The 26,139-nt window shown below is 38.0% G+C and overlaps 1 long non-coding RNA gene across 4 annotated transcripts in view; it reads right to left on the reverse strand.

Annotated features, from left to right (window-relative positions):
• LOC110196053 (uncharacterized) overlaps positions 1-26,139 on the reverse strand; it is a 193,856-nt gene that overhangs the window by 128,814 nt on the left and 38,903 nt on the right. The window contains exon 1 of one of the 4 annotated variants that reach the window (XR_013484903.1): positions 17,380-17,432. The exons of the other annotated variants lie outside the window; for them this stretch is intronic. This is a non-coding gene — a long non-coding RNA (uncharacterized LOC110196053). Of the gene's footprint in view, positions 1-17,379; positions 17,433-26,139 lie in introns of those variants that run through there. 4 annotated transcript variants of the gene reach the window in all.

The raw sequence follows: 26,139 nt of genomic DNA on the forward strand, positions 1-26,139 counted from the left end.
TTAGGAAAAGGAGTGAAAGATATGCAGGAAAAGTATGGAAAAGAGAATTAACAACTTGGGGGAAAAAAAGGCAAGGGTAAAGGGAAATGTTTAAAAGTCAATTCTGGTGGGAGGGGAAGGGGAACTTCTGGTTTCAATTATACTGGCTGTAAAATGAGGGTCTTGGTGATCTCTGAGAGTCTGTGATTACATCCAGGTTTTTATAGCAGTAAATAAGCTTATGACAAAAAATTAATAAACAAAGTTGCTTATTGCTTAAATACTATGGCCTGTTCATATCCCCCATGCACATCTCTATTGTCCTCTGTATAATATGCATTTTTAACTTTTCAATGATTCTTTTCTCACATGTTGTCATATACCAGTATAATGTTAGTATTACAAAGATAGACCTTTGTTTTCATGGGAAACTAGGGGTCATTAAAATAGTTTCGTGTTTTCATGAAGTTCATCCAGTCTGCTCTCCTCCTCTTATTCAATTCTGAACCCAACTCATCCATTTGTTAGTTCCAGATATGCATATTGATGAACGTATTCTCTAGATTGTTCAGATAGATCGACAGATAGATAGATAGGTGTAGATACAGATATATTGTAATTTGCAATAGACATGCTTCATCCACTTGATATTTCCTTTGTCAAGAGAAAATCTTTTGAATTCTTACAGATTTTTTTTTCTCCAGGAAGCTCCGCAGTAGGCCAGGGTTTGATGCAACCAGCACAATGTCATCTACAAGTCGGAAGATTTGGAGATTCTCACCACAACTTGGAATCTGTCCTTCATCTTCTCCATCACAATGGGGAAGAATTTTGATAAGCATAGAATTCTCTGCTTTGCCTGATATACATATATGTGTGTGTGTACGTGTATGTATATGTATGCAGATATACATACATATACATATATGTGTGTGTGTACGTGTATGTATATGTATGCAGATATACATACACATATAATCAGATGATAGTTGAATGGAATTATTTGTTATATCTTTCTAGGAAACTTGATTTTTAAGCATGGATGGGAGATAGACTGTAAAAGAGTCTTTAAAGTGACATTTTACTCTCTTGAACCAACGGCTTTCTTAATCAAACAAGAAGTGTAATGCAATCTTAATTTCTCTATGCCATTCAGTCAATTGCAAAATGGAAAAGAGATGGCTTATTGTTGAATATTACTTACAAAAAGTTTACTTATTATCTATTAATATCCTCAATAGGGATACTTTTGATTTGCATATAAGTGACTTGCATATTTTGTATGGGTAGGAAAGCAGATATAGAGGTTAGTGGTTTTTGATATCTTCTTAGTTGGCTTTTTTTTTCTTTTGGTAATAATAAGGTCCAAGATTTTTTATGATGCCTTTAGTTTGTCAGGTATCTTGTATACAATTCAGGGATGAACTTTTTTTTTTTTTGAAAAAAGTAACTCTCAGTAAGAGATGAGAAATTGGAAGCGGATATCAGAAATTACCTCAACACTGATTATAATAATGTATAACCGATACAAATCTATTGCTTCAACAAGAATGCCAAAAGAACTTATTAAATGTCTAAACTAGCAAGGATGGCTTATTTTCCAAGCAGAGAAAATGGCAGCCAAAAGCACCACTGGTTCTGTTTCCTAAAGTTACAAAAATTTGTCTGTAAAATCTTATGAAGGATGTTAGACTGTTATAAGGAGTATTATTTCATAAAGTAGAGAGAAATAGTGAAGGGTAAAACTAACTTAAAGAAATCTTTGAAATAGTGGCAAGAGATCTAACTAAACAAAGTTATCCCAAGGATATTTAAAGACACATATTTTTAAATGGAAAGATCTATAATGATTATGAGAATATAGAAATTATTTTTACCATTGAAGTGAATGACCATCATTGTTGGTCTATAAATCACAGTCCCTGATAAAAATAGCACAAAAAAACCAGGAACAGCAGCTGGATTTGCATATATTGTATATAGAGTAGATCCACACTGGAGAAGCCACACTTGTCCATTCATATATTTGTTTAATGTCTAGACAGATAGCTTTCCCAACTTGTGGATTTGATTTATGGTTTCAGGTATTCAAAGTGTGCCATGACAGACATTACACTATCCCCACACAGTATTATGATGTTTTGTTATTCAATCAAAGAGTAATAGAAGGGATCTTAAAAATCATTTAGTCAAACTCTGTCCTTTAAAAATTAGAAAAACTGAGTCCAAGAGAGGGAGGAATGAAACAGCCAAGAGAATTCAGAATCCGAACTAGAACTTGGGTCTCCTGCTTGTTATTCCATTTATACTAAATGCATACATGATATTTTCACAATCAGAACATTGTAACTATTTCCGTATTCTTTACAATACTAACATTTAGGTCGCCACATAAACTCATAAAGGTAGTGTCTTAAAACGTAGAGAGATTGAGTTCTCTGTTGGTGGAAGACGTACCCACCTCAAAGAAATCTCAGATCCTTAAAGTATTGAAATAAGAAGAGTTTACAAAGCATTTTCTTCAGAACCACTCTGTGAATTAATGTAATGTTATTATTCCAGTTTTACAAATAAAGGAATGAGACTCAGAGAGGTTAAATGGTTTGAAACAAATCACAGGGCTAATAAATAGTCAAGGTGGGACTTGAGCCGTAGTCTTCTGACTCTGAATAGAGCTTTTTCCTGCTGTTTCACATTACTGTTGCATCAAGAGTTTGGGAGGAAGTAGGGTGATACCAGAGCAAAAGAAGGGTGTATATTGATGACACAATAGAACATTTGAAAACCCCCATAAACAAAGAGGACACAAATGTGCCCCTTGGGATCCATATCTCCTGTACCTGAGCAAGTCACTCCTCTTTCTGGATCTCAGTTTCCTGGTCAATAAAATAGAAGAGTAAGGAGGGCACATCATTGGGCCAGATCAGGATTCTTAACCTGTGTATAGCCTATTAATGTATATCTATTTTAAAATCTGCCTTCCTTTGAGAGGCAGCATAGTGAAGTAGAAAGAGCTTAGGACTTGGGTCAAGAGATTTGGGCTTAAATCTTCATCCCACACCAGTTCTTCTAACTTCAAATTTGGCTAATGAATGAAGAGAGAGCATGGATTTTTCATCTTTTGTTAGGAAAGTATAGTTTGATGGTGCCTTAATTTCATCATGAAGCATTCCTGCTTCTAACAGATTAGCTGTGTGATCTTGAGTAAGTAACTCTTCTTTTTTAGACCTCAGTTTCCTTGTCAATAAAACAGAAGAAAAATAAAATAAAATAGAATAGAGTAGAGCACCGAGTTGACAAGATCAGGGCTTTTTCATTTTGGGTTTTTTGTTTGTTTGTTTGTTTGTTTTTTTGCTAGGTAATGGGATTAAGTGACTTACCTAGGGTCACACAGCTAGTAAGTGTCAAGTGTCTGAGGCCAGATTTGAACTCAGGTCCTTCTGACTCCAGGGCTGGTGCTCTATCCACTGTGCCACCTAGCTGCCCCAAGGGGTTGGTTTCTAACTTTAATGGACAGAGTTCAGAGGTTTTTGAACCTCCATTGTAAAAAAAAAACACATCTTAAGTTTCACTAACATGTAACTGATATCTATTATATCTTTCCATTATTTAAAATACCATGAGAAGAGCTCCATAGATTTCACCAGTCTCCCAGAAGGGGTCCATGACATAGAAAAGGTTAAGAATTCTCCGACTAGACCATCTCAAAAGTTCCTTTCATCTCTAAATATTACAATCTTAAGTCTCGCTCCTACTTCTCAATTGCCTTATGATTAGTGTGTTATTTTGGGCTAAAAGCTTAGTTTGGCCTGGGGCTTTCAGTTTATGTCCTTCTTAAGCATGTCATCCACACCTGCCCTGAAAGCAGTGAGGATACTCTTCACAATAGAGTGCCTGGAGACATCAATGGAGTCATTTTCCTGACCGAAAGCAAAGTCTTATCTTTCCTTTGGGTTGGTACAGGCTACTATGAAATATTTAAGCACCACTGACAGTAGATAACTTAGGTGAACTGTATGCTGCTTGGATATTGTATTATGTTGCAACCTGAAAGATAATGGAGGACTGTAAAACAATTTGTAATTTATACTACCAAATCTAGCCAAGGCTCCTCCTCCCCTTTTCAAACAAATTTTAATTCTGCTAGTTCAAACCAAGCCTCAGTCATCGAAAGAAAATCTGAAGGATCTGTAAATTCATCCAAAAAATATTTACTCTGCACCTGTGACATGCAAGGTCCTCTAAGAGCTACAAAGAAGAAAATATCAATGCCTCTGCCTTCAGGGGTCCTTGATCTTATGTTTCTTCTCTCTTTGGGCCCTGCGTCGCCAGCCATTTTTTCTAGCACTGGTTGTACCTTCTCTCATATCCTGACACCCTGATACTTGAGGGAAAAACTCGAGTACTTCTTGCTTCCTGTTGCTAGGTCCAGACTCCACTTCTACTGCAATCATTCAACTTCTCGTCTGATTTTCATTCTACCAGAATCTATCATCCAGTCTAGCTCCTTTTAGTGGTTATTTATCATCACCTGCTCAATCTTCTTCTTTTCTCAAAGAGTTTAACACCAGGTTTACAGTCTTCTACTTCACCCCAACTCCTGCCTTCACACCAGGGTAATTTGAACCTACATGTTGAACATTTCCTCAAATATTCTAGCTTCTTAGTTCCTTCACCTCCCTAACTCCCAGGATTTACTCTCTTCACTGCACCACAGCCACACATAAGGAAAGTCACATCTTTGATCTTACCATCACTCTCAAGTGTTCCACTTCCAATTTCAGCTATCCTGAGATAGGATGCTTTTATCTAAACATAACCCTCTATGATTCCAAACCGCCCCCCCATGCCTTACTCCTGTGAAATCTGTTCTTCAGCCTTATCATGACCTCCATTCCGTCTTCCTTTTAGTCATAACGCCTTCTCTGAGTTCACTTTCCACTAGTCTCAATCTCAACCCTGTCCAATTCAACATTATACTCGCTTCTATTTTTGAATCTTTCTCCTACTTTTTTTTTTAATCATTGCTCATGCTTACCCAGACTCCAGGCCTAGATACCTCCTACCATCTTGTCTTCTTCACTCTTACTTGTGTGCTGAACAGTTCTGAATGAAGTCACATAAAGATCCCCACTAAGTTTTATTATCTAGTCTCAGTTGGGCCCTTGCTACAGCAAGACAATCATTTAGTCTTTCTTAAGTGATTCTCTATCACTCTTCCCACAGCAGCTATTATAAACAACCTCATCTCTCCTCAAATATTTCAAACCATCCCCTCAGACGAGGATATCACCTCATACTTTATTAAGTAAATTAACTCCAACTGCTGTGGGCAGCATCTTCTCTTCTCTACATCTTAAACCCTTTGACATACTCACCCATTGTCTCCTCTTTCACCGTAATATCCGATGAAGAAGTTGCCCCGCTCTTTGCCAAGCCATACCCTTTACATGAGTCCTTGATCCCATCTTATCCCCTCCATCAGCAGATTTTCCCTACAATCCTCCCCCTTCTTTCTCTAATTTCAAATGTCTCCTATCAAAGGCTTTTTCCCCACCGGCTACAAAAATCCACAGGTGCTCCCTTCATCACCATTCTTAGAAAATATTCCCTTGACCCTAATTCCCTCAGGCTGTCCTATGCCTCCCTTCTTGCCATGGCCAAACTCCTGCCATGATAGTGCAGGCACTGGAACTGGAGTCAGAATATCTGAATCTGAACCTCTATTCTAACATGTAGATGCTCTACAACTTAGAGCAAGTTACTCAAAGACCTTGGTCCCCATTTCCTCAGCTGGGATGATAACATTTACACTCTCTATCTCAGAAAAAAAAAAATCTTTATATACTTTAACCTTAAAATGTTATAGAAATATGAGATTATCATCATTGTATATAAAATCACTTTTATTTATTGGTGTACATGTTGTCTCCAGTGGAATGTAAGCACCTTTAGGGAACAGACTGTTTCATTGCTGTCTTTTTATCTCCAGCACCTCACAAGGTACTTTATACATAGTAGGCACTTAAAAGTGTTAATTTTGCATTGAACTGAACTGAAAGTAAGTGAGTCAATAGGCATTTACTGTTTGCCAATCACTGGGGACACAAAAGGGTACAGCCTCTGCTATCAAGGAGCTCTAGGATAAAAGATATACACACACATATATACATACATATATACACACATATACACACAATTATGTGTGTATATGTATATATAGTAAATATAACATACAAATTAACATGTATATGTGAGTATACAGTATAAATGGAAAGTAATCTTAAGCTGAAAATACTGAGGGGTAGAAGAGCAGGCAAATGCTTCCTGCACAAGGGAGGATTTGAACTGAGTCTTGAAGGAAGCCAGGGAAGCCAGGAGGCAGAGGTAGGCAGGAATAGTATGGGGATAGGTCAGGACAATAGGACATTAGCATTTTTTAAAGCTAAAAAGGAGCTTAGAAGTCATCTCTTCCAACCCTTTCATTTTACAAATTTGCTAGCACTCTGTATGACGGAACTGAGATCCCCAAAGATCTCAACAGGCTAGAATGCTGAGTTAAATATAGGAAGATGAAATATAATAGGGATCAATGCAAAGTCTTCAACTTGGATTCAAAAACATCAACCTTTCAAATACAAGTTAGGAGAGAATTGGCTAGATAGCAGCTTGTCTGAGAAAAATCTGGGGGTTTTAGCTACCAGTTCAGTGAGTCAGCATTGTGATACAGCAGCCCCAAAAGTTGATGTGATTCTAGGCTGCATTAAGAGAGGTATAGCTTCCAGGAATACAGAGGTAATAGTCCTACTGTGCTCCGCCCTGATCAGACCATACCTGGATTACTGTGTCTAGTTTTGGGTAATATAACGCTTTATATAGCTAATGCTTATATAACACATTAAGATTTGCATGTTAATTGTTAGCACTTTTCAGTCATGTTTGACTCTTTGTGATCATTTCCTTCTCCAATGCATTTTACAAATGAAGAAACAGACACAGGGTTAAGTGACTTGCCCAGGTTTACATAGCTAGTGTCTGAGGCCAGATTCCTGAACTCATGAAAATGAATCTTCTTGACTCCAGGCCTGGCACTCTATCCACTGCACAACCAACCTACAAAGCATTCCTCAGATATTGTCTTATTTTATCCTCACAACAACCCTGGGAAGAAAGCACTATTATTATTGCCCTTTTACAGAGGAGGAAATTGAGGCAGATAAAGGTTATGTGACTTGTCCAGGGTCACACAGCTTATGTGCATCTGAGGCCAGATTTGAACTCAGGTCTTCCTACTGCAGGTCCAATCCTCTAACACTGTGCTGCTTTGTGGGCTGGATACCATATTTTAGGAATAACATTGATGAGCTCGGTAGTATCCTGAGAAGTGAAATCAGGACAGTGAAGTGTCTGAAGATCATGTCATATGAAGATCAGTGACACATGAAGACATGAGAGCTGGTTTCAAGTATTTGAAGGCTGTCCTTTGGGAGAAGAATTTTGGCATAACTTAGGCAAAGGGAGGACAAAGGAACAAATCTTGCAAACAGTGCCATCCAAAAGTGAAATAGGCTTCCTTGGGAGTTAGTGGGTCCCTGAACACTGGAAGTCTTCAAGAAGCCAGATGCCCACTAAGCAAGCTACATTGCTGAAGGAATTCTCATTCAGTTCTGGGTTGGACCAGATGACTTCTCTGAGACCCATTCCAATCCTGAGATTCTGCAATTTAGCAGTTAGTTATTGGACTTTTGGAAGGAAACAGTTTCAGTGCAGTGGTGATGACGAAGTCAGACTACAGACTGCTGAGACGGTGCAGTCCTGTATTGGTAGAGGGAGCTTCCTTATCTTGAAGTTCTCTATATCAATGGAATCACAAGTTCCTGTCCCAATACACATCCCCTTATTAGACTTTAAAGTCCTTGAGAGCAGAGACTATATTTTTAAAATTCTGTATATCTAGTTCAGGGCTTTTCACATAGTCATAATAATAACATCAGTTATAATTCACATTATTTAATGCTTTAGGCTTTATATTCTCTCCTCTCAACAATGGGTCAGGGTAGGTAGTACAGGCTTTGTTACCTCCATTTTACAAATGAGAAAAACATAAGGCTCAAAGAAGTTGACATTTTCTTATGGCCATATAGCTAGTAAGTGCAGACCAGGCATCTGCATTCAGGCCAAGTGCTTAAATATTTGTTGGTCTGAATAATAAAGAAACGTTTTAGCCCTGCTGGGGTCCATATGGCCCAGTATAAACAACCTAGAGAACATAGGGGGAGAAGAGTAGGGGAGGCAGAAATGAGAGAGTCATTTGGAGGGAGACATATAGGCCCACATAGTGCGATTTTCTCCAGGGCGCAGGAGCCGCTAAGGATGGCTCTGTTCATGTGCTCAGGCCAATTCTTACCCAGAGTTTCCCTGGAGCATCTGTGCTGCTTTCAAGCATGACAGCGTGTGGGTGGACAGCTCTGCCTGCTTTCATTTCCCACAGTACCAGCCCAGCACCCAGCAGTCAGCCTGATCAACCCACAGAAGTGAGGAGTGGCCCTGAGATAATAATACTCCTTTAGTGGGGAGCCCTTCCTGGAACCTGAGCCTGACAGGGCCATGCTGCAGCCAGGACTCTGGTCTCTCTAGATTGAGTTCCTGGAAAAACTGTTCAATTATTGATAAGGGGCCCACTGACATCACTGAAAGACAAGGAGGTTCTTTCCTCACTTAAAGTAATGCCTTGCTAAGCAGATCTCAGTTTTATAATCAGGGGAGAAATGCCGCTTCATCTGTGAGGGGTTGGGAGAAGATGTAGGGTGGAGTCTTTCCTCATTTTACCAAGAAGCAGTTCGGAAAAATCATGAAGAAGAAAAGACCAATTCATTTCAAAATCACATTTCATATTATTATTAATAAGTTCTTTAAGCTCATTTTTAAAAATAAGAAGTCATTCTGTACAAATGATAATAATGACCATAAGATGAACATAATAATACTTGTGCAACCTACTTCATGTGACTGTCATAAAAAAAGCACTTCCAGTCAATTCAATTCAAACAGCATTTACTGATCACCTACTATGTGCATGAACATAAACATAAATAGATATATATGTGTATATATATATATATATATATATATACACACACATATATACATACACATATGTAGATAGATAGTAAATAAAAAGTTGTTTTTTTATGGGTAGGGCACTAACAACTGAGAGGGAGCAGAAAAGGCTTCCTGCAGGAGGTGGGGGATTCTACCTAGGAATTCTAAAAGGGGGAGGTGAGGAGAGAGAGCATTCCAGTCATTGGAGATTGCCGAGACAAAAGCTCAGAAATAGCAGTAGAAAGGGGGAAAGGGAAGGGAAGTAGGTCAGTTTGGCTAGAACATGGAGTACTCAAGGAAAAATAAGGCAAATCAGTCTAGTCGCTTTATACATCTTCAGTCCCTACAGAAATATTAGTTAATATTAATATTCAGAAATATTACTATTTCTACTAATAATAATCTTCTGTGAAAGTTCTCCACTGATGCCCCATCACAATCTGTAACCCTGAGTTCTTAAAGTTTGTCAAAATGGAGCCAAGCTCTGGCAGATCTGCCCATTTGGAAAATTTTGAAATATAGGCCTGGTGACAGGCTGGACCGGACTTGGTCATTTAAAAACTGGTGTAGCTGACTTTCAAGGGCCTCATTACCTGGTCTGATGCAGAATGATAAATCTTTTAGCCACAGCAATTCTCAAAAATTGTTTACTTAGTGGAAGAGAGATTGTCAAGTCCTACCAATTCCTGCTTACACTCTCTCTTGTACTAGTCTCCTTATCTTCCCTCACATGGTCACCACTCTGAGCCTTCGATCCTGAACTACTGAAACAGCATTCTAACCAGCCTCTCTCTGCCCCAGCCCCCCTCCTCTCTCGATGTATCCATCGTGCAGGCGCCAAAATCGTTTTCCAATATAATGCTGCATGTAGTGGGTGGTTCCCTAGTGACTATAGAATGAAATATAAACTACTGAACTTGGAATTGAAGACCCTTCACAAATTCATTCTAATTTACCTCTCTGGTAGTATTTCACATTATTTTTCTTCGTAAATTATATGTTTGAGCCACAATGAACTATTTGATACTTCTTAAATTCAGCAAGCCATATTTTGCCTCTAAGGATTTCCATAGGTGGTCCTCCATGCTTGGAATATAATCCCTCCTCATTTCTAGCTTTCAGGATCCCTTTCTGCCCGTGAGACTCAGCGTGGGCTCTACCTCCTCTATGAAACTTTCCTAATTCCCCCAAGCTGAAAGTGTTCTCCCCTTACTCAGATCTTCCTAATCTCTCCTTTGCACCATCAAGCCCTACCCTTATATTTACTTGGCTGTATGCATCAAATCATATCTATCTTATCTCCTCCAATAAAGTGCAGCCTACTTGAGGGTAGCATGTTATTTTGCAATCTTTGAATCCCCAACATCTAACACAGAGCCTTGCACATAGTAGGCACTTCATGTTTTGGATCAAATTACATCTTGGGTGGAGGAAGTACCCACAATGACAAAGTCACAAATATTTGAGGTATTATTATGATTCATAGTTTCTAAATTTTTCTTATATATATATAATGTTATCTCAGCCTTTCAACAAGCCCATGAAGTAGGCTGGAGAGACATTATGATCCTCATTTTATAGACGTGCAATCAAGGCTCAGCAAGGTGAAGTATATTGTCCGAGGGCATATGGCTGAGGAGTGGTTGGGCCAGGGCTCACATAAAACCAGTTTCTAAGACTCCAGGTCTGTCAACAAGTATTTATTAAGTGCCTAATAAGTACCAGACACTCTGCTACATGCGAGGGATACAAAGAAAAGCAAAAACAGTCCCTATTCTCAAGAAGCTAAAACTTTAATGGAGAGACTGTGTAAATAAACAAGTAAATAAACAAGGCATATACGCAATAGATGGAAGACAACCTTGAAAGAGAAGGTTCTAGTGGTTGGAAGGATCCAGAAAGTGGGGATACTATTCAGTTCTTTCTCAGTTCTTTCACTGATTTGCTTCCTGAAGAACTGTAATGCTTCTCTGTACTTCCCATCCTATGGGATGCACTATGGAATCCTATGGAAAGGGAACAAATACACAATATCTATCAATAAAGTTTGATCAATCCATCAGAATTGATTTAGCATTTACTACCTGTCAGGCACTATACCAAGCACTAGAGATACAAAGAAAAGCAAGGACAGCCTCTGCTTTCAAAAAGTTCACATTCTGCTGGGGGAGCAACACACAAAGCAAGATACATACAGGATAAATTACGGGTAATTCAGGATTCCCTGGAATATTCAAGGAAATGAAGTACTTGTCTAGCCGTGTGGGGCCAAAAAGATTGTTTCTTGGTCAAATTAGCATTCCCTTGGCTCCTAAGCAAAATAGGATTGAAGATGATGAAAAATAGTAATTGAAAAGACTTGAAGCAACGTTTGGTTATAGTAAGTTTAGAAGCTGTACATGAGAGTGGGATGTGTGAATATGCTGTTCTTGAGTGGGTAGGTAGGAGGCTGGGTCTGTGTGGCTCTTGTGGCAGGTGGGTGGAAGATATGCACATTTTGCAAGCTAACTAAACACTTTCCAGGCTTAACTTTTTTTAAAAAATGACTTGTAAATAAAGCAGGAAGTCTTATTATTTTCTATTTTATTATTCTACTGAGGAAACTGCATGAAGTAAATGTCTGAGAGAATTGCAAAGGCTTAAAAGACTCAAGCTAGGCAGTATAGCTAGCACAGCAGATAAAGCACAAGATTTGTACAACTTGGATTCAAATTCTGCCTCTGATATTTATCTACTACTTATGTGTTCTTGGATAAATCACTCCATCTCTCTGGTCTGGGTCTCAATTTCCTTATTTCAAAACGAGAAAATTGTGCTAAAGAACATCTTGAGGTCCATTTTAGCTCTTAATCTAGAATCCCAAGTATAAAAGGCAGCTAGGTGGTTCAGTGGATAAAGTGCCAGGTCAGAAGTCAGGAAGATTCATCTTCCTAAGTTCAAATCTGGCCTCAGACACTTACCAGCTACATTACCCTGGACAAGTCACTTAAACCCTCTTTGCCTCAGTTCTTCATCCATAAAATGAGCTGGAGAAGGAAACCGCAAACCATTCCAGTATCATTGTCGAGAAAATCCCAAAATGGGATCATGAAGAGTCAGACATGACTGAAAAACAGCTCAACTACAAGAAGTATAAAGTAATGATCTACCTCCATGTTTCATTCAGAGCAGAGTTCAGGGAATTCTTACAGAACAGTGCAACTCTTTTGTTATTACAGGCTCACATTGTATACAGTATTTCTGAAATAAACTCTTTATGGAGAATGGAATTTGGGAGCTTTCTGTTGGTAAACAGCCATCCTAACTATGAAGTGAGACTATGTGTGGCATGAATGGTCCAGCAACATGATTGTATTTACAAAGCTTTATGAGTGTGCCCAGCACTTTGGAAATAGAGGCATCTTGAATAGGGTATCATCTAATACTTGATAGCATCAGGATCAAAATGGGATATTTAGGATGGTACTAGATGATAATAAGAGAGGTGAATTTTTAGAAGGAACTTGGAAAGGACTAACAGGAGGCCTCTGAGGCCTCTGAGGAACAATAATAGGTCATTTCAAGAAATTTTATTCAATTCAACAAACATTCATGCCTCCTAAGTCCTAGGTATTGTTCTAAATGCTAGGAATACAAGGATAAAAGAAAACACAGTCCCTGTTCTAGAGAAAGTTACTATCAATGGAAAAGGAGAAATAAAATAAGAAATGCACAAAAAAATTGATAATAAAAGGTAAAATATGGAAAGTACAAAAGAGATATCTACTAGACAAAATGCTAAAAGAAATTTTAAGAGGAAGTCATCCCTTTCAGCTTTGAATGATCAGAAAAGCTTTGTGGAGGAGGCAATATCTGAATTAAATCTTGACACTGAAGGCATCAAGATGGGAGAAAACAAGACAAGAAGGAAAATAGTGACTGGAACACAAGCTAAAAAAGGAGTTGTGTGAGATAAGACTCTAAATGTAAGTTGGAGTTGGACTGTGGATAGAAGGCTTTTGGCTCCAAGAATAGGCATCATCGTAGCCTTCAAAGCTTTACATGATTTGAGGTTAGATGAGGATGATTAGTATGAATATGAGACCACCCAATACAATGGGGGGAAAGCTGGGGAGGGGTAAGGGGAAGGTTACATTCCTCAACCTATTGGTTATTGAATCATTTATCTCCCTGAGCCTGCAGCAAGCTTTGGAAACTGCTTGAAAAAAAAGCTTGTCTTATCTGCATGAGTGAATGTATATGCAGGGCCAGGCCTAGCTAAAATTATAAAGTTAGTACTGTTTATCTTTGGGGTTCCCATTCTCATAGTTCTCTGCTGATCAACCACACAAGTAACATCCCTCCCCAACACCAAGCAACAACGCAGCGCCCTCCTCCTCTCCTTACTCCTCTTTATCAAAACCACCCTCAAGAAAGATATCTGAGTTTTAGTCACCCAGAGAATCTAATATAAATACCCTTCCCAACACTATATTTATGTTAAATGACAGAGAAAGCCGTAATCTAAAGGAATGAAGGCTTCACTGGAATTTTAGGCAGCAGCCAAGAGGTTAGAGGTGTATTTGGAGAGACAATAGGAAACCTTCTAGCTGCCTCTGATATCACACCATAACACAGGCCCTGTCCTGTGAGTAAGTGCATTTAGGCAAAAGATCTGTGGAGTCTACGACTACACGAGATGTAGATTTAATATATGCTTGCCCTGGTTTAACATCTCAGCCAGACCAGTGATGAAACATCCCTTGGCCACAGTGTTGAGCTCTCTAGAAAGACAAATCTATCTCCTTTTGGAAATAGACCTCCCTCTGACTCTTTTTAGGTTTCAGTGATAGCAAGGCCACCCAACTTGTCCATTTGTTAACCCTTGCTTCATAAAGTCCTTCATACTGGGACAGCTAGACAGAGCACTGAATAGAGTGCTATGCCTAGAGTCAGGAAGACCTGAATTCAAATATGGCCTCAGATGCATACTTAGCTGTCACTCTGTTTGCCTCAGTTTCCTTATAGGTAAAATGGGGATAATAATATTGCTGAATTCCCAGGTTTGTTGTGAGGATCAAATAAAATAACAATTATGAAGTGTTTGGTATAGTGCCTGGCGCATGGTAAGAGTTATACAAATGTTGGCTTTTGTTATTACTGCTACTCCCAAGTAGGGGACACTGTTGGCAAGCGTCCAACCAACTCACCCTTACAGTACCATGGCTCTTTCCATTGCCTTTGGCTCTACAGCAATTTTCATTCTTCTAAGAAGAGTAAGCTTCTCCTGAGATAGTGGTACCCTATTATTTGAAGCCAGAGAATATCATCGGAAGAATTTTTTTCCTTTTGCTCTAGGCCTGTGATTGAACTGGTGGAGAGAGCTTGCTCCAAGTGAGTACACCATCTGTGCCAGTAGACTGGCAACTCTTCCGCAATTTAAAATTGGATGAACTTGGGGGTAACTGAGTTGCCTGGTGTCATACAGCCATTGTACAGTAGAGACATAAACTCAAATTATCCAGATTCTAGCACTTCGTCCTCCACATCTACACCATGCTGTCCTTCCATGGATGACTAACATGGTGTTAAAAGGATAGGCTTTTCTGTCAGAGAACAGTTCAGGCTCATTGAAGGTGCTGCCCATTTTCTCAATCACAATCCAGTCTACACTCTTCCTTCTATTGATTTCTGGGTCCAAATGCAATTCTTGTCCAAAATACATGTAACTTCTGAACTAATACACTGGGCTACTGCTCCAATTTGTATGTCATTCTCTGGCCAATATGTGTTCTTCCTCTACTTTTTTTTTTCTTGTGTGTATTATAAAGTTGAACTCTTTTGAGTAACCATAGATTTCATCAAATAAATTTTGCAGCACTGGAGGGCTTGATGCAATCAACACAATATTATCTATAAGCACAAGAATCTAAAGGATCTCACCCACTATGGGGAATTGTTCTTCTTTTTGGACTTCGGACAGATATCTTCTACAACACAGGTGAGCACTTTTGAGGAGTGGATGCCTTGTTTGGTATTGATTCTCAGGCTAGCATTGAAAAAAAGTTTTTGGTGTTTTCATCTATTAGGTTCTCCTTTAATCTTAACATATGCACAAAAGACAACTTGTTGAAAGAGTAACTTTTATTCTTACAAATCAAATGCTTTTTAAAAAAATATCAACAAACCATAAAAGAGCAAGACTTTATATTCTCTACACCTCTTAGTCAACCATGTGACTATGAAGATGTATGCTGTGGAAAATTATCTACAAAAGCCTATTTCTTTCTCATGCTTTCATCGTCAGGATAAACAACATAAAATCTGAAAGACAAATGTTAATATTAGGTCTCTCAGTATCATATATAATGTCAGTTCTCAGCATCAAGGTAGCAGCTAGTAAGACCAGAGAAATGCTCTAATTCCTAGGCTGATCAGATTAAACCATCAAGTCTGAGGTCCCTTCTTAAGAGTAGAGATAATTTTCTACCTATCTATATCTGCTTATAGAATGTAGTCCTAGCCCATGGATCTGTTTCTCATGACTAATGAATTAAATGGAAAGAAATTGACTGTTGGTTTAAAACTCTGATGTTTAATTGACACACACTAACACTTATCTGGATCTCTGGAAAAATGAGCTGGAAATTTGGCTAAGAACAGGTTTTCTTTTAGATTCCTGGGGCTTCCTGTTTTCCAGCCAGATTGGAAATTCCACAAGAATAACTTTCCCTCCAAGTCCTTTAGAAATGCCTTTTTCTGGTCTTGACCAAGATGAGGGAACTCAGACATCTACGACATTTTACATACACACACACACACAAAAACAAACATACATATACACATACAACAACAAACATACATATACACACACAACAACAAACACACACATACACACATGCACATCCATACTTAGAGTTTGGCTTTTGTTCTGGATTATTCAAATATTTTCTCTGTCTTCCACCTTATATCATGCTATGTAGACCTAGCCTATTTTCTGAGAAGGGAGGCAACAACATATATATGTATATTTGCTGTGAGTTAAGCACTGTACTGAAGACTATGGATAGCTGCAAAGGAAGGAGAAGACATCACACCTTTCTCAGCTGACAAGTAACAGCAGCAACTATACAGAAGCCATTCTTGATTTTGCACTGTTTTCTCTTCCAATATAAGCTGTGCAAATACTTGCCAGCCCTCTGAGCCACATTTTTGATAGCAGTAAAGTTTAGCAGTGAGATTGGCAACAAGAAGACATGTGATGTAATTCCTTCCATTACTGAAATGTGCAGTGCTCTGTGTTAGACAAGAAAACAAGAAGAAGAAACTCGGATGTAGAGATGATACGAAGACTGTGCTGCACAGAAGCACACTAATTAAAAGGCCACTGTGACTGACATCACGGTGCTGATTATTCAGGCTGGACAAATGCATCACAATCACTTTCTCTTCTTCTGGCAGATTCTGGAGGTAGATGCCTATGCCCTCACTTTGCAAGCCATAAATAAAACACAGCTGCCAAAAGAAAATGAAAGATGAAATTCATCTCTACTCTGTGCAGTGTGTCCTAGGCCCTACTTCATTGGCTTGCGAGGCCCAGTGCAGATTTACAAAGAATAGTTATGCTGCGTCAGAACAGACCATCTGGGTGGACAACGGGTCTTGTATAGTACATTCTGAACTCCTTTTACACTGTAGCCTCCCTCTTTTGTCTCAGCTCACAGCATTCACTAGGGTGTGGGAAGCTTTCCCCTCCTTTAAAATTTGAAGGCATGGTATCTAGTTACATTGGTAAAACTAGAAAGAGCCATGATCTCAGTATGAACCATAGAGAGCAAAAGTCTTATTTAGGTACGTCAGTTGAAGAAGGGAAATGAAGGATAATAATAGCAGCTCTTTGATTAACTGTAGTCAGAAAGTGATAGATACAGAGGACACTAAAGGTGCAGCAGAGGCATAATGGTATAGAGAAAAGATCCCTAGGCCAAGAGCCAATACAACTAGAGTCAGGAGACTCAGGTTTGAATACTGGTTCTGATACTTACTGGGGGCAGCTAGCTGGAGCAGTGGTTGGAGCACTGAGCATGGAGTCAGGAAGACCTGAGTTTAAATCTGACCTCAGACACTAGCTATGTGATCCTGGGCCAGTCACTTAACCCTGTTTGCCTCAGTTTCCTCATCTGTAAAATGAGCTGGAGAAGGAAATGGCAAATCACTCCAGTATCTTTGCTAAGAAAAGCCCAGATGGGGTCACAAAGAGACACAAAGAGATACAACTGAAGCTACCTAACAACAACAACACCAAAATCTGATACTTACTAGTTTTGGGAATGCTGGTAAATGGCTTTGCCTGTCTGTGTCTTAATTTCCTCTTCAGCTAAATAATGTTTGTGCTACCTACCTAACAAGATAGTTATGAGTATAACACGCCCTCTGGGAATGACCCATCTTCTCCTCACCAGTGCCAGAAGGAATGAGTGGCCAAGAATCTACCCACTCCTGTGAGGTGGGAATGGCAGGACATGAATCTGACCCAGAGGTCAGGTTACAACCAGAAAGTGTCTTGTAAAATTCAAAGTGCTTTGTCAATGTGAGAAATTGTTATTTCTTACAAACAAGTCCACCAGGACCTGACAACCAAAGTGAACTACAATGCCAAAGCTAGAATAAGGACTGGAGATGCTCAAATGCACAAAACCTGACAACTTTTACTCTAGGTGTATGTCATCAATGGGATAATAACAACTCACAATTCTATAGCATTTTGAGGATGACAAAGTGCCTTCCTAATAACAACCTTATGAACCATTAAAGAGGTATAATTGTTTCAGTCCAGACACAGGAAGATTGGAAAGACCCACTACAAGGAAACATGGAGCTCACAACAAGACAGTAATGTAAACCGGCTTTATTGAGGGGAGACATGCAAAATGAAAGGCAGTCAGGGAGAATGATGGAAACAGGTGAGGTAAACTGGGTTCCAGGGAGAATTGAGTACCGCACTGAGGCTCCAGAGGGAATGAGGCTTCTCTCCCAAACCAATAACACCTGGTAGGTTTATAGGGTTCTTATCTGAGTCTAGCAGGATCCTGGACCTGGGGACTGATGCTGATTCATGCTAGTAGGGGGAGGGGACATTTTTGGGGAGTTGGAGGCTAGTTGATTTCTAACTCCACCCCTCCCCCCTAGTGGGAAAACAGAGTGGGAAGCACAGAAAAGGGCTTTGGGCTATTGCTGCTGGTCTTTTTCTGACAGGGTGACTCAGGTTCTCTGGCAAGGTTTTTTTGAGCTCTCCTAGAGCTTCTTCATTTAGCAAGTCAGTGATGCTGCTGTATTCCCCCAGGGAAGTGGTAAAGTGCTTCACTAGTGAAGACGGTTTTTGATTTGGAAAAGACTGAACAGATCACTTCATCTATCTGAGCTTCGATTTCCTTGTAAAAACACTGATGACAATATCTGCCCTACTTGCTTTCTAGGACTACTATGAATATCAAATGATAAAACTGCATGATAAAATATTTTGGAAGCATAAAGTATAATTAATAAAAGTACAAATATCATAGATGGCTTTAAATAAAGGAAACTAGAAACTATATGGTTTAACTTAAATACATAATTTTGTAAATCACATCACAAAAAAAATATCCTGTCAAAGCAATCTATTTTTCCATGCAGTAAGGACATCCCTGACAGAGTATGAGAAAGCAATCAGTATAACGTGCATTTACTGCAAAGACTTTTTGACATTGTCTCAAAAAATAAGCATCAATAAGCTAAGAACATGATACTTAAACACAACACTTTTGTATGTATACATAGTTGTATGGAGTTTTTTTTTTAATTCAAAAGCCATAGATTTACCTTTCTTTAAATAAATCTGATGCTGTAACATCTCACTTATTTGTATGTCATCCAGAAAACAGCTAAGAATTTAGAAGGAAACGACAACAAAAATCCAAAATAAATGTCACTTAAGTCAATGTACCTTACTTATTAGTAAAGTTAGGCCCCCACTCAGAGCCTATCTACTATTTACTTAGATACAATTTTGAGCTTAGTGATTTGGTTGCCAAAGCCATAGCATTAGTCTCCCTCTAACAAAATGAGATGGGTTGGATGTGTGCCAGTAATTAGAGGGATTAACAGGACCTGAGGGAGTAGACTTTCTCAGGGAAGGAGGACAGGGTCAGTTTTGTTGAGGAAGCAAATGAAATTGTCATGTCTGTTCAGGATGGAATCGATGAGGTGACTAAATCCAAGGGCTAAACTGAGAGTTGAAAAGTTCATGTCAACAGTGATCCATCAGTATAAATGAACAAGCTGATCAGGAGAATCTGATCAACTTGACAAGATAAGTCTTGGGACTTTGACAGCATCATCCTTTGGAGGGCTGTGGGCATTCCCTCAGAACTTCCTTAAGAGGAGTGAGGATGACTCCTTAAGTCTCATCAGTCTGGTATGAATTGATTGGCTCAGGTTGTTGGGAATTGTGGTGAGGTCTATAACTATGGTACGATCAGTTACTGAGTGAACTCTCTTTTTGGAGAGCTGCTGAACCAGCAGAGCATGGATCAGAAAGCTATGTATGGACCTTGATTGTAAGGGGTGGAGGTGCAGAAGTGGAAAGCTCGAGCATCTGGATAGCCTCTCCCCAGCAGTCACTAATGGCAGAGTTTCTGGGCATAAGAGATACTAGGGTCATAGGGTGGGGGAGGGACAGTGATAGAGAAGCAACAGTCCTTGGACCCAGGCATGGAGAGGCAGCAACAAAGTCACAGTTGAACTTGTACCCTCTCTCAACCTCATGCCACCAGGAGTAGGGAATAGCCTAGTTGCTGGGAATTCTTGAATCTCAGCTTTTCAAGAGAAGTGTGGTGAGTTCTTGAAATGTCATCAGGTCAATTAGATTCCTTCATCCACCTCCTACAGTTCAAAGTCAAATGGAGTCAGGGAAACTTCCTTATAGGGAGCAGCAGTCATGGCCAAAAATGACAATTTTTCTCACACAGCTTCTTGTTCTGAAGCAGGATGACATAGGAGAAAAAAGATTGGATCTTTTACCAGGGTGACCTTGGACAAGTAATGTCTCACTAGGCCTCAGTTTCCTCCTCTGTAAAATGAAGAGGTTGGATAAGATGATCTCTAAAACCCTTTCCAGCTCTAAAACCTATGTTCCATGTATCAACGTTGCCCAGTATTCAGACATAGCAGGTAGGAGAAGCCAACTAAATAGGGTAGGGAATGGCAAGGTATACATAAGGCATCAAGAAATGATACCTGACACAGTGAAGAAAAAAAAAGGAGGAGATAAGAGGGAGATTCAGAAAAACAGAGTAATTACAAAAAGAAGAAAACAGCTTTTAGAAAGTGCTGAATTTAGAGTCAGAGAGCCTAGGTTCAAATCCCAGTTCTGCCACTTACTTACTAGCTGTGTCTTTCTCTGTATAAAGACTAGATGACCTCTAAGGTCCCTTCCAACTCTAAGTCTATATTCCTATGAACTTTAGAAATCCCAGTGTCCTGGAGCCATTTAATATAGGAACAATCAGAACTTACTTCAGTAGACAATGAAGTCATCCCAGGGTTCATCACAGTACAACTGATACAAATGCTATATGCTTTTAGGATAGGCAGAGATTTGCTAGAAACTGATGTTCATAATGCTAATAATAATGCTAACGACAAAAACAGCACATTTCTAGAGTACTTTGAAGTTTGTGAACCTACCTATGAGATAGGTAGTGTGAGTAGGAAGCTGAGGTTTATAGAGGGAAAACAAACGAGCAGATGATGACCCTAGATCATTAAGAAAAGACTAAGGCCTATTTCAAGAAGGCACGGAAATATGTAACACATGCTTTAAAAATTTCTATCTAGTGGACTTCAAATTACTCAAGGGCAAGAAGGTTTTTTTTAATTGTCTTTGTAGCTCTAGTTCCTAGCTTAGTGCCTATCTCAAAATAGCATTGAATCAGTGCTTATTAAATTGAATTGAAAGTTATTAAAATAACATTTTTAAAAGTTTTGGGGTATGCATAGGTTCAACTTCATTAATCTGGAAAATTCACTCCTTTCCCATCAATGTCAGACAACTGACTGCACTGGAACTTTGCTCCAATTTGGCTCCATTTGGGCCTCAGTCCTGCTTCTTGGCCATTTTCCAATCTCTTTCACTTATTTATGCTCCATAGCATCTGTGATCATGACATGGGGGTTCCAGGAAGCATGTTCTGCCACTGGGTTTTTACTCTTTTGTTTTAGGAATTTAATAATAATTAGGTTTATATTAATAGAGAAAGGCAGGTTGAGAAAAGTACTATATAATTCTGGGGGTTTTTTTTAAGCATTCTGGTTTGTTCAAATGTGGGATTTTTTTTTTTTTAGTTATTTGGTCATTTGTTCATTGTCCTTCAATAAAGGAGCCAAGACCATGGCAGCTTATAAAAACTTCTGGGACCCTACTTGGCACAGAAACATCTTCTAGTATAAATGAAGCAAATAAAGAAGAAAGGAAAGAGTTCATTAGAATGGCATACAAGTATGATAGAGTAACCTTTTCCTATTTGGAAAGAAGACAGTGAGTAGTTCTAATTATTTGGTCTCCTTTTCAGAGAGCTTTGAGGAGAATTTCCCCCCATTTTTCTTGAAACAGAATACTGCTTCAAGAAACTACACTCCAGATGAAACCTAAAAGTGAAGGGGAAGGGGAAGGAAGTAATGTCTTCTCTCTTAATAAGGTCACACAACTGCTTAGAGACTCTCCTACTGGAGTCTTTAATAGATAATTGTGGTAAGCACTGAAGCATTGCTGAAGTGAGCATAGATTCATGATCATAGAAAGGGAGTCAGGGGAAGAGCTGCTAATGCCTAATGATTAAAACCAGAGTGTGCAGTATGCAGTAGCTGACTAAGGGTTGACTTTAGTGAGTACCTAGGCATTTCTATTACATATCTGGAAATACATGTTAAATAAACAACATTAAAACTACATGTATTTAAATCTTGCTCTGACGAGAAAGACAGGATTAGGATGCTAGAATTACATACCAGAAGCACACTATTCTTTTTTTTTTTAATATTTTATTTTTTTCCAATTACATATAAAAATGATTTTTAACATTTTTTTTTTAGATTTTAAGTTCCTAATTCTCTCCCTCTCTCCCCTTCCTCCTCATTGAGAAGGCAAACAATTTGATATAGATTATATGTATACAATCATGCAAAACATATTTCCATATTAGTCATGTTGTGAAAGAAAACAGACCAAAAAAAAAAAAGAAAAAGAAAGAAAGTTTAAAAAAAAGTATGCTTCAATCTGTTTTCAGACTCCATCAGTTCTTTCTCTGGAGTTGGATAGCATTTTTCATCTTAAGTCCTTCAGAATTGTCTTAGATTGTTGTATTGCTGAGAATAGCTAAGTCATTCACAGTTGATCATCTTACAATGTTACTTACTGTGTACAATGTCCTGGTTCTATTCACTTCACTTTGTATCAGTTCATGTAAGTCTTTCCAAGTTTCTCTGAAAGCGTTGTGCACATCATTTCTTACAACACAATAGTATTCCATCACAATCATATGCCACAACTTGTTCAGCGATTCCCCAATTGATGGGTGTCCCCCTCAATTTCCAATTCTTTGCCACCACAAAAAAGAACTGCTATAAATATTTTTTTTTACATATGAGTCCTTTTCCTTTTTTTTTTTTTTAATCTTTTTGGGATACAGACCTAGTAGAGTTATTGCTAGATCAAAGGGTATGCATACTATGTATGCTCTCCAGAATGGTTAGATCAGTTCACAATCCTACCAACAATGCATTAGTGTCCCAATATTGAATAATAGTGGTAGCCTTGTTTCTCCCTTGATTTTAATGGAGAGGCTTCTAGCTTATCTCTGTTACAGATAATGCTGCTGATTTTAGATAGATACTAGTTATCCTCACCATTTTTTTATAAACTTTTCCTCTCTTTATATTTTGTTTCTATTTTTCAAGTAATAGGTATTTTTTAAATTAATCTGTCCCTCTCACTGCTCCCCTCCCACTAAGCAAATTCAAAAAGCAAAACCAGTTCCTTAATATATATTTATATAGTCTGGCAAAACAAATTCCTATGTTAGCTTTGTCCAAAAATGTATGCTTCCCACTGCATTTTAACTTCACTGCTCTTCTGCCAGAACGTGAATGATGTATTTCATCTTTATCTTCTTGGACTTGGGGATTATCACTGTGCTGATCAGAGACCTAAAGTCTTTCAAAGTTGCTTCTTCTTATAATTTTGTCATTGTATAAGTTGTTCTCCTAGTGTCTCTGCATCAGTTCATAAATGTCTTTTCAGTTTTTTTCTGAAATTTTCCATTTCATCATTTCTTATGACACAATGATATTCCATTACATTCATATCCCATAATTTCTTTAGTCATTCCCCAATAAGAATATGCCCTTTTAATTTCCAATTTTACATACCATTTAAAAGAACAGCTATAAACATTTTTGTACGAGTAGACCCCTTTCCTCTTTTGCTGATTTTTAAAAAATCATATTAGTTAATTGTGCATCTTATTAATATTTTAGAGCAGTTCAGGTTTATTTTTAGTCTTTTTGCTTTTATTTTTTTTAATTCCTTCTTTAGTTTTCAGAATTTCTACTTTGTTATTTAGTTGCTGGTGGGGCGTTATTTGTTCTTATTCAAGTTTCTTTTAATTGCATGCCCAATTTATTTATTTCCTTTCTTCGTTAATGAAAATGTTTAAAAATATAAAATTTCCTTTCAAAATTTATTTAGCTGTATGCCATGAGCTTTGGTATGTGGTCTCTTTATTGCTATATTACTTGGCGAAATTGTATATTGCTTCCATAATTTGTTCTTTGACACATCAGTTCTTTAGAATTGTCATTTAACCTCCAGTTACTTTTACATACTTTCTTTAATATTCTATCACTTAATATAATTTTACTGTGTCATGGTTAGTAAATGATGTATTTAGCACTTCTGCTTTTTTTCTTGGATGAGGTCTTTATGCCCTAAGATGTGGTGATTTTTTTTAAAGATACTATGTACAGCTGAGAGGTATATAAATTCTTTTTCATGTAATTGCCAGGAGTCTACCATCTCTAATTTTTCTAAAGTTCTATTTAGATCCCTTACTTCCTCATTGTTTATCATTTGGTTAGAGCAGTCTAGATCTGAAAGGGAACATTAAAATCACCTACTATTATAGTTTACTCTCTATTTCTCCTTTGAAATAATTTCTTTTCCTTTTAAGTATTTAGATGCTATGTTTTCCAGTACACATATTAGTTCATTACCCATGGTGCCTGTTAGCATAATGTACTTTCCTTGTTTATTTTTTCATCTGTTCTCTATTTGCTATAGTCTTATGTGAAATCAGGATTGCTACCCCTATTTTTTCAGTTGAGCTGAAGCATACTAGATCTTGCTCTGGCCCTTCATTTTAACTTCATATAAATCTTTGTATTTCAAGTGAATTTCTTATAAACAACAAATTGTCACATTCTGCTTCCAAATCCATTCTTCTATACTCTTCTATTTTATGAGATCATCCCATGTACCTTCAGAGCTATGATTGTGAATTGTGTACTTCCCTCCATCCTGTACTCTTGTACTTTTTCCTCTCTTTACTCCACCATCCCTCTTTTCACAAATAAGAAGGAGACAGAAGAGAGAATTTGCCTGGTACTTGGAATCTTATAAGTGAAACAGCTTGTTTCCTTTCTGTTGCAACTCTCTTCTCTTCTTAGCCTACTTCTGTCTCAATGTTTTACTCTTTCTTCTTTTCCTTTTAATCCTCTTTCTAACATTCAAGACTATTTTGCCTATACCTACTCCCTTACTTATGCTACTATTACTCTTAGACCCCAGTCTACCCTTCCTTTGTCCTTTGTCTGTCTTCTTCTATTTCTCTTTTGAGTTTAATGTAGTCCTATATTGAGATTTGTGTGTGCCCTTCCACATCATGACTTTTCCCATTTTGGTATTGATTTATCACAGGTCAGCATAAGAATTAAAAGGAAATTTGGGGGGAGTTTTGAAAAAGCTGCAGATGAGGCCAAGCAGATGACAGAAAAAGTCCAGAAACTCAGAAAAGCATAAAATATTTGTCTACTATTGTATATCAATATATTTTATCTTTCAATACCATAAATATACCCAAATTTTACAATAAGGTACTGTAAACATCCCATAAAAGAAAAAGAAAAAAATTCACTTTTTCTCTTGGAACAAAAAAATTTAAGTGGATTTTCTAGATCATAGGAGTGCTGCTCCCCTAATCCCTGAGACGTAAAAGGGATAACTGTAATTTTGCTCAATCTTCCATTATCTGATTCAGATTAAAGTAAGGTGCATGGAATACCTGTTCTGCCAACTCTTCCACAGCTTTTTACACTCTTTATCTCACACAGCTCTATTATGCACTAGTGATTTAACTCTCCTTCTTCCTCATTTCTTAGTATAGTCCCCTGATGCTCTTATTTTTTACTTCATCTAAGATGATTAAAACAAAACAAAACCACTTATACATCCTCAGGTACTTTTAGTTTTCTCTGGCTCTTTGACCCCTAAAGATATTAGGGTTTTGAAAAGATATTTTATTTTTACCCCATATAAACATATAAACATTTCATCCCTACATATTCCCTTTAGATTATACAAATACGTGTATCTTTCTACGTTTTTCTTTGTTCCTACATTTCCATTTCTAAATGTCTACTCAGTTCTGTCTCAGTCTATTCAGGTCTTTTCACCAAGAATGCTTCAGATCTCTACATTAATGGTTCATTTTTTCCCCCTATAGGTTACATTTAGTTTTGCTGCATAGGTTATCTTTGGTTGTAGACCTTTATCTCTTGCCTTTTGGAATATCATACTCCAAGCTCTCCTCTTCTATAAAGTGGCAGATGTTACATCTTATATAGTCCCTATTGTAGTTCCTTGATATTTGAACTCATTCTTTTTGGCTAGTTAGAATATATTTTCTTTCACCTTGAAGATCTAGATTTTATTAATATGATGTTCCTGGGAGTTTTCATTTTGGAGTTTCTTTCTGGTATATTCTT

Source organism: Phascolarctos cinereus, unplaced genomic scaffold, assembly GCF_003287225.1.
Source record: "Phascolarctos cinereus isolate Bilbo 61053 unplaced genomic scaffold, phaCin_HiC Scaffold_2;HRSCAF=192, whole genome shotgun sequence".
Lineage (NCBI taxonomy): Eukaryota > Metazoa > Chordata > Mammalia > Diprotodontia > Phascolarctidae > Phascolarctos > Phascolarctos cinereus.